Raw genomic sequence first — 16763 nt, 5'->3', positions numbered from 1 at the left:
CAAGAAAAATTTTGTGATTATCATGAAGATGTTGGTCATCACACCAATGAATGCATCAGTCTCATGCGGTATCTGGACCGCCTGGCTGAGCAAGGTGATCTTGACACTTATGTCAAGAAATCTACGGGGAACACTTCCTCGAAAAAGTAGTCGGCCAAAAAGAATCAGCAGGCCGACAGTTCCGATACAGATGATGCAGTCGTCTACACCATTGCAGGCGGCTTCTCAGGAGGCGGCCCCACTATTAAGGGCAACAAAGACAATATCAGACGGTTAGATGTAAATTCCGTTCACCAAGAACGGCCCTCCAAATATTCATTTCCTGAGATTGTCATCACTGAAGAAGATCTAGGAGGGGTAAGAGGGCCGCATGACGACCCTATCGTTATTGAATGTAAAGTGGCCAACCAGAGAGTTGGCCGAATCCTCATAGATACCGGAAGCTCCTCAGATCTCATCAGTAGCAAATGTCTGTCGAAACTAAAATATCAGACTGATTGCATACATCCGGCATCTCACCCTTTAGTAGGGTTTGGAGGAGGAGTCGTCCATCCAGTGGGACGAGTGGATTTACCCATCCGCCTGGGTGAAAAAGGGGAAGGACGACACATGGTAGTCCGGTTCCTGGTAGTAGAAGAACTCTCGGCCTACAACATGATTCTGGGACGACCAACCCTGAATAATTTTAAGGCTGTTATAATCCCATCTCTTATGTTGCTCAAGTTTGAGAGGGATAATGTAACAGTCGGGTCCCTAAGGGGAGATCAGAGGATGGCCTGAGAGTGTTATCTCTCGGATGTCAAGCCCATTGTTATGGCCACTATGTCGAGCGGTGGAAAAATAGACCTTGACAATGTCAAGGAGAGTGCGCCTGTTCAAGAAGCAGGCGGCAAGAAGAGAAAGGCATCCCAGACAGGGGCCGCAAGAAAAGACAGAAAATAGCAATCATTGGCAGAGGAGCGGTCGGATGAATTCCGCCCTCAGCCAGCTGGTGATCATACGGACCTGATGTTAGATGACTCGCGTCCTGACAGAACAATCAAGGTTGGGACGACTGCTCTAAGGGACCTGGGTGACGATTTTCACAAACTATTGAAAGAATACAAGGACATCTTTGCATTCGAAGTCCATGAAATGCCAGGCATTAGTCCTGATCTGGCGGTACATAAACTGGCCGTGGATCCGAAAAAGAAGCCGGTACGGCAGAAGAAGCGGAACCATGGCAAAGAAAGAAGTCAGGCGGCAGCCGCCGAAGTTAAAAAATTACTTGATGCAGGGTTCATTCGGCAATGTTACTTCCCAGACTGGGTTGCAAATGTGGTGCTTGTTAAAAAGCCGAATGGCACCTGGCGAATGTGTGTAGACTACACAGACTTAAACAAGGCGTGCCCCAAAGACAGTTACCCTCTGCCTAAAATTGATAACCTGGTCGACTCAACAGCCGACCATGCTTTGATGAGCTTTATGGACGCCTACTCTGGTTTCCATCAAATTCCTTTATGGGAGAAAGATCAGGAGAAGACAGCCTTCGTCACTGATCAGGGGTTATACTGTTACACGGTCATGCCGTTTGGTCTTAAGAATGCCCCGGCCACTTTCCAGCGAATGATAAACACTGTGTTCTTTGATCAGATTGGGAGAAATGTCGAGGCATATATTGATGATATGATTGTCAAGTCTAAACTTCAGAAAGATCATCTGTCGGACCTCCGAGAAACTTTCGCCACACTCAGGCGGCACCATGTCATGCTCAATCCCAAGAAATGTGTCTTTGGAGTTGAGTCTGGGAAATTTCTCGGATTCCTTATCAATCAGAGAGGAATAGAGGCGAACCCTGAGAAGGTGTAGGCGGTCATCGACATGCAGTCGCCTCGTACCATCCGAGAGGTTCAGAAGTTAACAGGTTGTCTGGCGTCCTTGGGAAGATTTCTAAGCCGATCAGGCGACAAATGCCTATACTTTTTCCAGGCAATTAAGAAAAAGGCAAGGTTTGAATGGGGGCCGGATGCTGAGGTGGCCTTCCAGAAATTGAAAGTTCACTTGCATTCCTTGCCGAGGCTGGTCAGCCCTTTGCCCAAAGAAGTACTCTACATGTACCTGGCCGTCTCTGATCATGCGTTAAGCGCTGTTCTCCTTGCTGAAAGAGACGGCTGTCAGCTCCCGGTCTACTTTGTCAGTCATGTACTGAAAAATGCCGAGTTGAGGTATCCCTTAGTGGAGAAATTTGGTCTTACACTCTTCATGGCTGTTAAAAAATTGAAGCCCTACTTTTTGGCACATGCAGTCGCCGTGTATACAGACCAACCTATCAAGCGGCCACTGACCATCATGGAGTCGTCAGGCCGAATGATCAAATGGGCCATAGAAATACAGAGCCTCGAAGTTACTTTCGAGCCTAGAAAAGAAGTGAAGGGGCAAGCCTTTGCTGACTTTATTGTTGAGATGACTCGTCCTCCTGACTCTCAAGTTACAGACCAAGTCTGGAGGGTATATGTGGACGGAAGCTCTACTTCAAATGGTTGTGGAGCAGGCGTCATATGTCAGTCGCCAGAGGGCAACAGGTACGAGTATGCTCTACGCTTCAGTTTTCAGGCCTCAAACAATGAGGCAGAATATGAAGCTTTACTAGCCGGAATCCGCATGTGCAAGGCGGCAGGGGCAAGAAAAATAGACGCCTGTTCCGATTCACAATTGATAGTTAGTCAGTACAATGGCGAATACGAAGCAACCCATCCGGCCATGATCAAGTATTTACAGGCGGTCCGACAAGCAGTCGGCTCCCTTGAGGATTTCCATCTGACTCAAGTGCCGAGATCAGAAAACAACCAGGCGGATGCATTGTCAAAATTAGCATCATCCGCCTCCTGTGATACTCCTCGAACTGTTTTTTGGGAAGTAATGGAGAAGAGAAGCATCGAGGAAAACCCTATTGGAATCCTAGACAGAAGCTCAACCTGGATGGATCCAATCAGGGCATATCTGACAAACGGTACCCTGCCGGATGATCATCAACAGGCGGCAGCACTGAAAAAACGAGCAACCAGTTTTGAAATAATAAAGGGAGAACTTCACAAAAGGGGGTACCTTCAACCCTTCTTAAAGTGTGTTACTCCAGAAAAGGGACGAGAGATACTAGACGATCTTCACTCTGGTTACTGTGCTTCCCATATAGGCGGTAGGACGCTTGCTCAACGGGCAAGGCGGCAGGGCTACTTTTGGCCTACTTTAGAAGCAGATGCAATGGAGATGGTGAAAAAATGTGACAAGTGCCAAAGGTTTGGCAAGCTAATTCACCGTCCGGCTACTGACCTCACTACCATTCATAGCCCACTACCGTTTGCTAAGTGGGGCATGGATATTCTGGGTCCATATACGCCTGCTACAGGCGGAAGGAGGTACATACTTGTTGCCGTCGACTACTTCACTAAATGGGTAGAGGCGGAGGCTGTAAAGAGAATCAAGACGAAGGATGTAATTTCATTCATTTGGAAAAATGTCATCACTCGGTTCGGGGTTCCCATGTCTATGTTTTTGATAATGGTCCCCAGTTTGAGACGCCTGTTCTCAAAAGCTGGTTGGATGACCAAGGAATTGCACACTACTTTGCATCTGTCGGCCGTCCACAAGCAAACGACCAGGTAGAAGCCTTTAATAAAATCATCTCAGACGGTCTCAAGAAAAAGGTTGAACGAGCAGGCGGCCTATGGGCGGATGAATTACCACATGTTCTCTGGGCCATTAGGACGACTGAAAAAGGGGCGACTGGAGAAACTCCATTCCTCCTAACTTATGGTGCGGAAGCTGTTCTTCCAATAGAACACTACGAGCCGACTCTTCGAGTAATGCTATATGACGAAGAGGCAAACTGGGAAGCCATGCGCCTGGCATTAGACTCACTTCCTGAAAGGAGGGGCAATGCTGTCTTGCGCCATGAAATTTACCGCCTGAGAATGACTAGATCATACAACAAAAAAGTACACAGGCGTCCACTCAAAGTGGGGGACTTTGTACTTAGAAAAATGGAAGCAGTTGGAAGGGCTAATGAGTCTGGCAAACTAACTCCCAACTGGGAAGGACCCTACCAAATCTGTGAAGAGGTCAGGGACGGTACCTACCGTCTGGGAACACCAGACGGACAACCGTTGCCTCGAACTTGGAATGTAGATAATCTTAAGAAATATTTCTTTTGAATGATGTAAATAGTCAAGGGCTACTTAATAAAAGTTTGCATAATTAATATTCAATTTTGTACTAAGAGGGGCACGCCTACTAACAAACGGTCGGCTACTCTCCATACTCAGTTTTTATTCTTACTTAAGAGGGGCATGCTGTCTGTACCTTTACAGTCGGCTACTCTCCATTGAGTATTTTACTCTATCTTCAGAGGGGCATGCCGCCTGTACCTTTACAGTCGGCTACTCTCCATTGAATATTTTACTCTACCATAGGGGCATGCCGTCTGGACATATAGTCGGCTACTCTCCATAGAAGAGGGCCGACTGGTTCCAAACACACAGCCACCCCCCTTATACTTAACTAAAAATGATCAGGGCCTGGCCGACCCTGTGCCTAAACAGGCGGCTACCCTCCTTTTACTTAGCACCTACGTTCACCAAGAACTAACCAAGGCCACAGGCCGAATGATCAGACCAGGCGCCAAGCCAACTGATCCAATCTTCAAAACTAATACGACCTGTCCCAACATCATAGCAGGCGTCCGGCGGAATCCCTCCGGATGAAATTCGTCGCAGAGAGCAGCTCCCTTTTGGGTGGAACATTGCTCTATAAACTAATTACACGACACCTATACGACTGACCCCAAGGGCAACCACGTAGCCGTTTTTGAGACAAGGATAACTCTATCACTAACCAAACCAGTGGTAGCAGTTGGCATCTGAGTCAGATGACCGCCTGTATTACTTGGGATAAATGCAGGGGGTACCTCTTGAGTTAATAGCCAACAAACATTGGTGAATCAAAAGGTTCAGCCGGCCTCCGCCGCCTGGTACCTTTACTACTCAAGCAGGAGTGACGGCGACTGAGTAACACCAAAGTTAAATCATAGTCACTCTCTCAAACTTAGTATGGAGCCTAAAAGGTATGAGTCGTCCGCCTGTTTTTAGCAAACAGGGGCTCTCAACCACTACTCCTGCTAAGTTAACAACCTATGAGTTAAAAGCCAACAAACATTGGCGAATAAAGGGGGACAACCGGTACCCACCGCTTGATACCTCTACTACTCAGTTACTTGGCGACTAGGTAACAATCATGTTTACTTGGTCACTTCCTAAAAATTTTAGTTTGAAACTAAAAAGGTGTTCATACAGTCGGCCTAGACGGCCTAAAGTCTCTAGCCTAAAAGCATGACAAGTAGGAAACAATTTCCCTACTTGGTTAATTTTACAAATGACAGGACCGCCTGCCTAAAGGGGATGCAGTCTTTAAAATGGTTCGAATACCGATTGGATAAATGGCCGACTGATCGTCTAGCCTGGAAACAGACAACCAGTCGTCCAGGGGCATAGGCGGCGTGACTAACTATCCGTACCTGTCTGCAACTATCGGCCATGTAAAACAGTCGGTATAGTGTACAATTGGATATCAGAATAATTCAATACTTGAACAAATTTGAAGCAAAACAAAAAAAATTCATTAAAAAGAAGCCGGTCATTAAAGACCGGCAAAATATTCAGAGCCCCGGCCCCCTGGCCGGGTAAATACAAACAAACGGCACGCAGGCCGTGGAAAGAAGACATAAAGCTTAAGAAGGGGGCAGATCTTCAATATTAGCAGCTGCCGCCTGGTCAGCACTCTTCCTGCTGGACTCGGCTTCAGCTGCATCCTTCTTTGATGCATTACCCCCAAGCGGCACAAGCGCCACTACCGGCTGCTCCTCCTCCTCCAACGCCTCTTCCTCAGCAGCCGCCAGGATCTCTTGATTATATGTATCAGAACACTGGCGATACGTTTTTTTCCCATGAGCTGGATTTGAGCAGAGTCTTCCATCATCTCCCGGACCAGCTCTTTCTTTTCTTGCTCGGCCTTTTCCGAGAGCTCCTGAGTAAGACTCTTCTCCTGGGTCACCAGGCGTACCTTTACGCTCGCCAAGGATTTCTCCAAGGTTTCGTATGAGGACATCTTTTGGCAAAGAGGTCTCAGCTCGGCCTTGAGGTTGTTGATGGTCGCCTCCAGCTCGCTATTCCTCTTCTGGGCCGCCTCTAACTGAGCCCGGATAGCGGCGGTAGCCTGCGCCTGATAATAAAGAATATCAATGGTCAGAACTTCATGTTGGGCAATTTGAAACATTGCCTTATCACAGTCAGAGGCGGCCATAGCTTTTGCAGCCTTTACCTCTTTGTTCTTCCGGTCAAGCGGCTTGCGAAGGCCGTTCACTCGGAGCAGGGCCTAAGTAAAAAGGGGAACATGCGTCAGTTTCCAAAAAAAAAGAAAACAGGCGTCCTGGAATTCAAATACTAAAAAATATGCTAAGTATACCTCAGCAAGGACCCCTGCAATCCCGTCTAGGTCAAGGGTGCCGACACCCCTGACCGCCTCCCTTTCAGCTGGAGGAACGACCTTGATCATAGACTTGGCCACCTCGACCAAGTCAGGCTCCTGAGGGCCGGCTGCATCAAGCATAAACAAATGGATTAGACCTAGTAAAAAAGGGAGCAAGTCTAACATTTACAAGGATAATTTCATACTTCTAGGTGGCCCAGCTGGAGTTTTAGAAGAAGTGGCCGGCTGCTTCTCAGCCGCCACATGTTTCCTGGCAGAACCAGGAGAGCTCGCAACACTCGTCCTCCGGGCCTTGGGGTCCGGCTGTTGGGAAGAAGAAGCTCTTGGAGCGCCCGTCTATAAAAGAAGAAAAGAGTCAGTATATGCATAAACACAACTCCAAAGAGAGGGTGAAAGGTTCGAAGCCCACCAAGGGTGCCCCCTTGTTGGGGGAGTCGGTTGAACACTGTTGCATGATGGAGGCCCGCAACATGGCCGCCGCAGTCTTGGAGGCGGTAAATTTGCTCATGGCGTCCGCTGCAAAAACAAATAGCAAAGTTAATAAAATTCATAACACGAAATGCATGGAACAACAGAGTATTTGACAGGTCGGCTACCTCTTGAGCACCGACTGCTGAGGACACAGGCGACCAAAAAGTACTCTTTTTTAGCCTTGGGGGGAACAGGCGGCATGCTGCGGCCGCCTGCAAGAAGGGGCGGATTCCTGTTCCACCTGTTGAAGCGCTTGTTCAGCTCTGTGTCTGAACTCTCAATAATAAGGAAGGTGCTCCGCCAGTCCTTCCATTTGTTTGCTTTACCTCTCGTCATGAGGTAGCCCCTGTGGCTCGTCAATTGATACCAGCCGGTACCGCCTGCCTTAGGGGTCCGGCTGAGGTAGTTCATGTGGGCGAAAGCCTCGAAGTTCGGCTCCACCCCGTGCAGTTCGCACCCGGCCACATAGCCGAGTACGTTGACCCAGGAGTTCGGGGCTAATTGCCATAACCCCAACTCATACCCATCTAAGATCCGCTGAACAGCCGGATGTAGTGGGAAGCGCTGCCCAGCCTTGATGGCCGCCTCGTAGCAGCCAAAGCAGGCGCCATCATAACTGGTACCAGCCGGCCAGACGACTGTGTCTTCTGGATCCGGCACGAACACTAAAAAGCCGGGGCCCATTGTGTGGTTTGCGATAAAGCTCTCCACTTTCTCTTGCATGGCTGTGATCCGGCCCCGAGGTACCGTGCAGTAGTAGGGGGTATTTTGCTCTCGGTGAGAGGCGGATGGCTCCGCCCAATCGTCCCCCTTCTCAACTGCGTGAGAAAGCCTCGCCTCTTGTAGGCGACTGTTTTTCTCTTCTGTGTCCAGAGAAGCATGGCCAGAAGAGCTAGACTCGGAATCGTCCTCTGACGAGTCCGAAGAGGACGACTCCTCCCCTCTCCCGGAGGGGCCCGCCTCCTCTCCTTTAAAAGGAGCAGGAGAGAATGTAGAATTGTCAACTGTAAAATGGGAAGGGGTCACTTTGACTCCTCCCTCAGAACTGTCGGCTTTCAAGCCGCTTTGTTTCACTTCCACATCTGGCGCCTGGTCAGATGTTTCACTAATCGGCACCCTGTGGGAGGAGCCGTCTGAGTTTGAGATCCTGGCAGTCTTTTTTGTTCTGGCCATCATGCTCTGCATAGACACAGATACAGTCGGACTTTGTATAAAGGGAAAAGATGGGTCCAGAAAAGGGCAGGCGGCACTCCTAGTCCTAGATTCAGCCGTCCCCGGTGACCGGCTGATCACTAACCTAGGTTGTGTCGTGTGCTTCCGTGGTGCCATTTCAAAAAAAGAATAAAGCAAAGAGAAAATTAAGAGTAAGAGAACCGACGGTTACCTGAACGAGTGACGATTGATGAAGTTCTGAAAATCCTTTGCAGTCGGCTTGTCAGAGCAGGCGGTAGGCAGAAAGGGTCCAAAATGTCAGAGCAAGTTCAGGGATCCGAATGTTCTCTCACAAAGTTTTCAAGTGTGAAAATGACCGAAGTCAACACTCCTTTATATAGGCGAAGTGAGAAGGCGAAGGGTCACTTCCAGAATTCAAAATTTTGGCGGGAGAATCTCTCGGCCTCTCGCCGAGTGACACCTGTAGCAGGCCGTCGCCTGTTACAGGGTGATACCTGTCACAGGTAACACGCGACCAGTCACGTGCCACCTGTGAGGGGCAAATGATTAGGGGATTTTTCCCCACCAATCACCATCTGACAAGTGGACCAATCAGGTTCCGCCATGTGTCCGTCACATGGGCCAATAGGAGTCTGCCACGTGTCAAGCAATGATCCGTCCACTATGGACCAATTACGACACGACACGTGTCCTTCCCATGACACCTGGGATAACCGGTCACCAAGGCCCAACTTCCGAGGGAAGCCCAATCAGCCCAAGGTTAACCTAAACCTAGATTGACACGTTTCCCGAGGTTATAAATACCTCCCTTAATCCTCATTAAGGGAAAAAAACGCAGATTACACACATTAAACTCTCTCACCTAGATAGACCCAATCACTTTAATTTCCGCATTAATTACTCCTTAATCAAGTACTAACTTGACCGTCGGAGGCGGATCTCCAATCATCCGGAGCATCCGTTTGTTTTGCAGGTATAGGCGTCCGGTTCCAGTCTCGGAATTGTAACTCTCCCGCAGGACATCAGAAAACCCCGAAACAGGTATGGATATCCAAGAGGGTGGTGGGGCGGGTATAGATGTGGATATTGTACCCGCTACGAGTGATGGGGCAGGGATGAGTATAAGATTTTTAGGCGGATATAGGTATGAAGGTATCATCCTCCGCATCCGACCCGCCTCATTGTCATCCCTAACCTAATAAGCACGTACAATTTGGTTTACGAATTTCACCCTCTTTTATGGTTATTGTTAACCCAAACAAAAACTTGATATTTATAGCAAAAGGTATTTCTAAGCCCAACATAAAAAAAATTGGTGTACTTTTCCAATAAAAAAATAAAATAAATTAAAAGAACCGACTTTTTTTTGAGGAAAATTAAAAGAACCTACTGATAATTCTTTTGTTGTAGCATGTAGCATTGAACAAAATTACAAAAGGAATAGAGTCATAATTTCTTGGTTCTCCCAGGTCCCAACATTATTTAGCATTAGCAAAGTAGCAAATGAAGGTTCGTTACAAAACATCGCAATTTCTGATATTTGTTCCGAACTATTTTATTGGGCCCCTAATTTCTGCTGGACTTTTACAAGCAAAAGAGTCTAGCATTGGCCCATTTCTACATTCACATCAATTGTTAAATTTTGAGTAGGACGTCTTTGGTTCTTAGTTATTCTACGTAACCCCAAATATTGGAGGCAATTTTAAACGAGGAAGTTTAACTTTTTTGAGCAAGTCAAGATTATACAGCTCTAGCTTCGAATATTAATCATTTTCTAAAGTTAAGTTCAAGCAAAATTATATTTCAATTTGATGTGAGAGTTATATCCTAAACATATGCCACAAAAATAAATAATAAAATAATTATTACTCGGCCATACAATATGCAATGTTTAGAATGAAATATGGCATTGTAATTTGGGATGCCACAAACTCCTCTATTATATATCTTGTACGTACTCTTTTTGTTCGAATTAACATTTACCTAATATTAATGATATTTAATAAAAGTTATTGTATTTTGTAGAAAAAAAAAACATTTTACACATGCATTAAGATATTTTAGCCTAACATATACAGAGTCCTCCATATATTAAAAATAGAGGGCAGAGAGGATGAAAATAAAGAATACAAGTAATATAAAAGCAAATCGTGAATCATGAGAGATTGGATAATATGACTACTCGTATTTATTTTAGACAGAGAATACATAAGCTCGATTTATAAGAGAGACATGAATTTGTTATATACACTCAGGTGCACCGTACATCCAACTAATCCAAGGTAAGCTTTTGCTATTCATTTGATGATTAAATGAAAAACAATTATCAAAATGAGAATAAATCTCTAAAGCATTCTCAAGTGAGAAAACAAGTTTCGACCAACTAAACTTAATTTTAGTCCAATACCATTGGCCCCATAGTATTTAAGTTGGTGGTGATAGGTTAGAATTATTTGGCATTTGCCATTTATTATGGAGGCAAAAAATCTCAAAAATTTCAAGGCCTCAAATTCTCAATACAGTACAATTATGCAATGAACATTAAAATAAATGAAAAAAGTTGTTAAAATGTAGATATCATTATATTGCTTTATCATTTAGAAAGAATTATAATCCACTCATTATATTTATACTATTTTATAAGTCCAAAAGTTATGCTTTATCCTATTGTCTTGGAGATTCATACACGACAAGCAAAGCTTTCACCATTAACTTAGCTTCTTTGAACATCTTTCCTCCATTTTTCGTAACACAATTCAAGCTTAATTTATTTCCAAATTAGTTAGTTATTGTTATTGCGTGTTTTATTATTACCTTGCACGTCACATTTTCATATTGTTTGCCGTTTTGAGTGTGAACTTTCTCATCAATTATTTGAATGGTATAGTCGTTAAGGTAATTATTAAATGTAACATGATGAAAATATGTCATTGCCTTAGCTTTTAGTTTAGTTTGTTTCATTCTTTATAAGTGAGGTTATTACTTGCTACTCTTTGCATTGTTGATAAGAGTAGCAAATATTATTATGGGCAACTGCATTACTAGAGATTCTGATCCTCCTAAAGATGATGCCGACGCCAATGCCGATGCAAAGGAGCGTGAAATTTTAGCTATTGATACGGCTTTCAGTTTGCCTTCTCCCTTACCAGAGTGGCCTTCAGGTAACTCAAAAACCGCAAGCTATATATTCCTCTCTTCTTTAATTTTTTTTCGCTATCATGTGATTGATACACAAATTGACGACTTATTTAGAAGGTGGTAATAAATGATGGTATATTATTAAACCTTTTCTTCACATAATATAATCGAGACTTTAGATTTTTAAGTAATTACATTCTTCGTATTACATTATTAAAATTTGGAGCAACTCATTATCGGAGTAGTTCATATTAGAATGCTTAACTAATAACTATTTTATACTTTGTATTGTATATATTATATTATATTATATTATTGTCGCCAATAGGAGTCAAAGGACCAAATACCTAAGCTAGGCAGCTAGCATATATTTGAACAAAATTAATCTATTGATTATTTCTAAGTTTCTCATTTCTTCTCTATAAATTGATGCATCAAACTCAGCTAAAATTGAATTAAACTCAACCTTATGTCATGTGCTAGATGTACGGACTCCAATTAAGTCCCCAACTCATGACACTAGACTTTGCTAATTTACTTTGTATAAACTTGATTCGAGCTTAGATTGAGTTTGACCTAAGGTTTTAACATATTTTAAAAAGTCCGCTAATGAATAACTTAATTTCATGAAGAATTAAATTACCTTGAATAGTAAATATCCCTTCACTAGGTTACAAAACACTCTACAACAAAACTACAGTCATACATATTTTTACTAAAGTCAAATTTTTGATGAAATTTAATTATATTTATTAAATATTTTTTCTGTATTTTTATAAAAAATTAACCATACTAAAATTGGTCCAAAAATTCCAAACTAGTCTGGTGTAGGTTTTGGATCAATTTTATCGTTTTGATCTGTTTACGGTTTAGTATAAGATCAGGCTTCTTTTGCCTTAAATTTTAACTTTCTATGTTTACAATTTGCTTTGGTTCAGCCCAATGAAAAACCTTACACTGGTGAATATAACACCACTTTAAACAAATCTATCCATAACATTTATAGTATGTATGATAAAATAATCTGTAATACACTAATACTCTCTGTATTATTTAATTGCTCCAGTTTGACTGCGAATGTATTTCAATTTTGACCTATAATCCGTAATATCTTTAATCATCAATAAATAAAATGTAAATATTTAAAATTCAAAAATATACATTAAGACGATTCCAATATATACCAAATGACTACATTATTTTCTTATGTATCAATCATTAATATTGGTCAAAATAAATTGTGTGTGTGAACAATGCCAAAAATTAAAGTCAAAATAGGACACTTAAAAAAAAAAAAAAAAAAAAAAAAAAAAAAAAAAAAAAAAAAAAAAAAAAAAAAAAAAAAAAAGGGAAGGAGCGTAAAGATAATAATAAAAAGGTACCAACTGTCTATCCTATCTACAACCATAAGAAAGGAATCAAATCAGGCTAGAAAAGGAGGAATACAATTGGACATATCAAAAACAATGAATCATATGATTCATATCAAACATTTATGTGAGCATTATATAAAAGAATCATGAATTACCTTTTAGGATAGATCATATTTATCAATAATTGAAATTAAACAATAATTGCTTCAAAAACCATTCATATGTGTATCATCCCACAATGAAACTACACCCTCAAAGATATGTGTATCATCCCTCATCTTCGCGTACTCGAGTAGCTAGTCGAGCTTATAATTACGCTCCCGTGGGAGACATAGTGTTGGTCGGTGATGCCAAATATCTAGGGTCACGGGTGCTGTTAGGCAATAATAGCTTTCAACAAAATAAAGTGGCAAACACAACAAAAATAAGGAAAAGCCGTTATTTAGCTAGATGAGCTAATCTAGGACAAAGCCAAACAAACAAGGTGGAAAAATTCTTAATTAGCATTATTATTCCCATTTTTCTTTATTAAAGGGGATAATCATGTCCATGATTAGCTTATTTCTATAGGTAGGGTAGAAGTCTCCCAAAGGGGGACTACATTGTTCCCTAAATATGAGAAATTAACTTAATATTAATTTTTCTAATTAATATTAATTAAATGGGTGTCATAAACTCTCAAATTTTGTTGCTATTTTCATTGATAATAGCATTAATCCTAGGCAATTGTTTTTGTTACAAACAATCCAATAATCCTCCAAACATTGATGTTGTTTCAAGAAACTCCTCAAATGATTCAAGTTTTGGTGATGTTTATCATCACAAGTTTAATGTTGTTTCAAGGAGAAACTTCCGAATTGATTCATCATCTTTCAATTTCCCATCTCCATTACCTTCATGGCCGAATGGTAAATTTCCTTTACCTCCCTTTCTCTCATCTTGTTTAATAATCAATTTAGTTATCCTATTTTATCTATATGTTTAAAATTGAATCAAGGTATTATATATATTTTATTTGTATACGCTTTTTGTGAGAAATTTTGCATGCCCAATTTCATAATTATTTTGTTAAAAAAATTATTGTCATTATTTTCATTTGTGGTTCTTATAGGATGTTTAGTTTTATTTGTTTCTACAAGTCTAATGTATGAAATGTGCACATAATACATAAGGTATATATTTTCTGCATTGTAGTTTGAATATCATAATATATTATTTGAGCTATAAAATGTTAAAAAAAAACAAAGCCAAAATGGTAAGAATAATAACTCATTTGTTGTTGGTCTTGAGTTAAGACCTTGCGAGTTGTGACATGAGAAGGGTGTCACGTGACACATATACTTTCTTAAGAACGCTTTTTAATATATTTTTCTTGGCAAATAGGTGGCGGGTTTGCAACGGGCACAATCGATTTTGGAGGACTAGTAGTAGCCGAGGTGACAAATTTCACCAAAGTATGGGCAACTTATAACGGAGGACCAGACGATGGAGGGGCTACATTTTTCGAGCCAATTGGGCTACCAGAAGGGTTTTATTTGTTAGGGTACTACGCCCAACCTAACAATAGACCTTTATATGGGCGTGTTCTAGTAGGCAAAGATACTAGTAATCCTGCTAATCCAACGTTAAAGTGGCCCGTTGACTATGCCCTTGTTTGGAGTAGCAAATCTCAAGATGTTAAAGAAGACACTCCTGGCTACATTTGGGCTCCTATACCAAAAGATGGGTACCAAGCTGTGGGTCTTGTTGTTACCTCCACGCCCGAGAAGCCGCCGCTAGAGAAGGTTCGATGCGTTCGATCTGATTTTACTACGTTGTGTGAACCCGACGATTGGGTATGGGGCAAAACTGGTGGTGTTGATTCTGATGAGTTTAACATTTTTGAGTCCAGACCTGTAAGGAAAGGAAAACAGGTACTCATAATCACTAGTAGTGTACACTTTTTATCTTTTTTCTATTCTAATAGTGTAACTATTTTCTATTTGAAATTAATAGTCAAACTTAATCTAAAACTCCATGTTAGTCAATAACCGTCAATTTATAGGTGATAATTTGTGCTCATATAGTCACATGTAAATAGGGAGTCCAATTCCACTATTCTTTTGGTTTCACATTTGTGTTAATATTTGTTAAGATCCCATCATCCAGTTAGAATAATTTAAAATATGTTTTTGTATATAAATGGCACATAAAAATGTTGGACAAAAATTTTGCTTTATAAATGAGCTGAAAAATGTTTTAGCTAGTGACGCTAGTCGAAACAAAATATTTTGTCCTAAGAACAAGTAAAAACATTGGTAAAAACGTAAAACATAATAAGTGAAACAAAAGATTTAAATTTGTTATAGTAGTATCAAAACAATAATGATTAATTAGTATTCTTATCACTACAATACTTGCCAAAATCTTAATTTAGTTTAAACTTAAATCATTTTAAATCCAGTGCAATGACTAAGACAATTGAAAAATGTTCTATGTACAACCGGTTGCACTTTATGCACATTACACTTGATATTATCTCTTTGATCATGTGCATGTGCTACCTTGATTGTTACCCTGCAAAGTACAATAATAACCGGTTATATGGTAAAAATCCTCGACAATTGTGATATTGCACCAGTGCACCACTAATCCTTTCAAGTTTCAAATTTTCTCTTGATTGTCATAAACTAGCTTAAATTGTAATGCTAACATTTTGATTGAAACATAAACAGGCATCAGCAGTGAGCGCAGGCACATTCTTGGCTAAAAGTGGTGGAGGAACAACAGTGGAAACTCCTCTCTTAGTCTGCTTAAAATATGCCCTAAAAAACAACACTTACATGCCCAATTTACAACAACTTGAAGCACTAATCAAGACCTACGCTCCTAAGGTATACATTCACCCAAAAGAAGAGTACCTACCTTCATCAGTTGACTGGTTCTTCCAAAATGGAGCGTTATTGTACAAGAAAGGCGACGAGTCAAACCCGGTCCCTATTGATCCCTCGGGGTCTAACCTCCCCAAGGTGGCACCAATGATGGAGAATATTGGATAGACCTTCCAAGGGATAAAAACGAAAGGGAGAGAGTCAAGAAAGGTGACATGGGATCAGCCTGCGCGTATTACCACATTAAGCCTATGCTTGCAGGAACATACACTGACTTAGCAATATGGCTGTTTTACCCATTTAATGGACCGTCAAGAGCTAAAGTCGGGTTTTTCACCATACCATTAGGGGAAATAGGGGAGCATGTAGGAGATTGGGAACATATAACCTTAAGAATTAGTAATTTTAATGGTTTGTTAATGAAGGTGTTTTTTTTCACAACATGCTGGGGGTGAATGGGTGTACCCTCCTGACCTTGAATTCGGCGATGGTAATAGAATTCAAGGGTATGCTTCATTGCACGGCCATGCTAATTACCGGAAAGCAGGGGATGTTCTACAGGACGGGAATGAAGAAGGGACTGATAAATTTGTCGGAATAAGGAATGATACTGACAAGAGCAACAATGTATTTGATACCGGGGCTAATTACAAGATCATCTCCGCGGATTATCTTGGGACAGTTACTGAGCCACCATGGTTGAATTACGCTAGAAAATGGGGTCCTATGATTACTTATAATATAAACGATGAAATTAATAAGGTCGCGAAATTGTTGCCTGGGAAGCTTAAGGTTAAATTTCTTAGCTTTATTAAGAGCTTGCCTGCCGAATTGCTGGGGGAACAAGGGCCTACTGGTCCTAAGATGAAGAGGAATTGGGATGGAGAAGAGACAGTTTAAGTCTTACTTTGCTTGTTTTTATAGATCTTGATTCTTCAACTTGTTAATAGAGTCATCTTTGATTAATTTCCTTTAAAGTGAAGTTCATGTATGAAGATTGCAAATAATGTTCACTTTTTCAAAGAAAATATTGAATTTGGTTTTAAATTCTGCTATGTAATAATAGTTTCTCAAATGATAGTATATGTAGCAAACCATTTTTTACAAAAAAAAAAGGGGGAAGAATTTCAATTCAAAGATTTAAAATATGCCCATCATCAAGGACATCAACTACAATATTTAAAAACTGCTATTGCATTGTTTGGTAAAAAAATTAAAA

General features: G+C 41.4%; 1 pseudogene; it reads left to right on the top strand.

Moving 5' to 3' along the window:
- Positions 1-10802: 10802 nt before the first annotated feature.
- LOC110737129 lies at positions 10803-16586 on the top strand (annotated as a pseudogene).
- The last annotated feature ends 177 nt before the right edge of the window (positions 16587-16763 follow it).

The sequence above is a fragment of the Chenopodium quinoa genome, unplaced genomic scaffold (assembly GCF_001683475.1).
Source record: "Chenopodium quinoa cultivar QQ74 unplaced genomic scaffold, ASM168347v1, whole genome shotgun sequence".
Lineage (NCBI taxonomy): Eukaryota > Viridiplantae > Streptophyta > Magnoliopsida > Caryophyllales > Amaranthaceae > Chenopodium > Chenopodium quinoa.
The sequence above is the reverse complement of the archived record's forward strand: the minus strand, read 5'-3'. Positions and strand labels throughout refer to the sequence as shown.